Raw genomic sequence first — 2,025 nt, forward strand, 5'->3', positions numbered from 1 at the left:
AAAAAAAAAAAACATGCAGGACTCCTTCAGTTCTTCACTAGTCTTAGAAAAACTTTCCAGAATACTGCTTCATACTGTTCTGCAGCAAATACTGTGCATTCTGTATCTGGTCCTGTGTTCCTGTAATGGTAATGATCCGATCTTCGGACTCTTCTAAAGGTTCATCAATTTTGATTGAAGCTCCAGACTCAGGCCGAACTTATTTAATCCGCTGAACACTTTTGCCAATAATAGATGCAGCCAAATCTTTGGGAATAGTTACTTGTGTAGTAATAATAGGTCCACCAAGATAACCATAAGAGCCACGACCCCCTGCATAGGAATAATCATATCCAGAGTCACCCTGTGGTTCGTAAGCCATCTGCCACTCTGACGGGCTCCATGTATCTATTGCAGAATCCCAAATTTCATCTGCCCTGAAACCAACCATGCCATCATAGCGGTCTCCTGGTCTCCCTCTTCTGTCATAAGCCATTAGATCTCCTCCTCTAGGTGGTGGTGGTGGAGGAAGGGGAAGATTCCGAGCTCTTCGGAGGTGGTGGAGGAGGTCCTCGACAAGGGCTCATATCGTCATAATCTCTTCTGGATGGAGGCATTGGCCGCCCACCCCGACCAGGAGGCATTCTATCAAAACCACCTCTTCTTCGCATGGGAAATCCCACAGGACGTCCACGTCGGTCATCGAACATCATTGTAAAACCACCATAATCATAGGTTTCATCATAAAAATTGGGATCGTAAGGCTGTGCACGTCCTTTGATGGGTGACTCAGATATAAGATCAAGGATGATCTTTATGCACTCTACAATTCTATCAGGTTTTCCTCCAATATGAACGATTCTGTCAGTGGAATGAGGACAGCATTCCTGGAAAAGCTTGATTGTTGTCTGAGTGTTCTCTCGAAGTTCTTTGATTTTAGCACCTTTGACCCCAATAATTCCTCCTGCCAGACACTGATGAATCAACAGCCTCAACTCGCAGTCAAAGTCGCTTCCTTTATAGTGTTGGTAATTTAAGCATTCCACAGCATCAGATTCGAGCGGGAGCTGGCTGGTAGCAGTGGGTGATGGCAACTGCAGGCCCTCTTCTAAGGTAGGGATGATTTTCTTCAGAATTTCTCCAATTGTTTCAATATCAGCACTGATACTCAATATGCGTTCGGGGCCACTGCTGTCTGGGACTGAAACACTGGCATTGTAGTCTGTGCTAAGAGCCTTAATATTCTTGCCTCCTTTCCCAATCACGGCCCCAGCATTTTTGCTCTGAAGCAGAATGCGCAGCTCAACCATCGCATCAGTGTTCCTGGATCTTTTGAATGCTTGTTCCTCTTCCATATCTTCTGCAGGACGTTTACCAAATTCACCATTGGTTTCAGTGTTGGGGAAGGTTTCTTCTGGCTGTTCAGTTTCCATTTTCTTGTATTAAATGGGCACTCTGACCTACAGACCGTGAACAAGCGGATCGCCAGTAAGACGTCGAGGTCGGTGCGGCAGAGAAACACGGGATAATGGCGTCTGTGCAGTACTTTTGACTGTAGCGCCCTCCTCCTTTCTCGTTCGCGCACTCTACTTTGTATAGGGTTTTAAAGGCTGTAAATCTTTACAGGAGCAGAAAACCTCATCTCTCTTCCATGGAGTAGCTGACGATTTTAACTGTTGACCTTGCAGTTAGCAGATCAGCACATAATCCTCTGCATCACCAGGAGACATTGATGAATTCCTACAGAAAGAAAATATAGGCATCTTTATTATCCCTTCTAAAATAACTTTTCAAACATTCTTATGCTTATAAGGATATAAAGTATAATAACAAATTAAATCAAAGGTATTTGTACAAGTATTTATTTATTTAGCATAATATCTTTTCTTTTTACTGCCACAGTCTCCAAACAAAATTTTAACATACCTAAGTTGGAGTCCTGGTATAGTTGTTGTTGTTGTTATAGTTGTTAGGTGCCGTAGAGTTGGTACTGACTGATATTGACCTTATGCACAACACAACAAAGCTCTGCCCGATCCTGAGCCA

General features: G+C 43.5%; 1 pseudogene; it reads right to left on the reverse strand.

Moving 5' to 3' along the window:
* Positions 1 to 43: 43 nt before the first annotated feature.
* Positions 44 to 1,412, reverse strand: LOC102828166 (annotated as a pseudogene).
* Between the last annotated feature and the right edge of the window lie 613 nt (positions 1,413 to 2,025).

The sequence above is a fragment of the Chrysochloris asiatica genome, unplaced genomic scaffold, assembly GCF_000296735.1.
Source record: "Chrysochloris asiatica unplaced genomic scaffold, ChrAsi1.0 scaffold00068, whole genome shotgun sequence".
Classification (NCBI taxonomy): Eukaryota; Metazoa; Chordata; class Mammalia; order Afrosoricida; family Chrysochloridae; genus Chrysochloris; species Chrysochloris asiatica.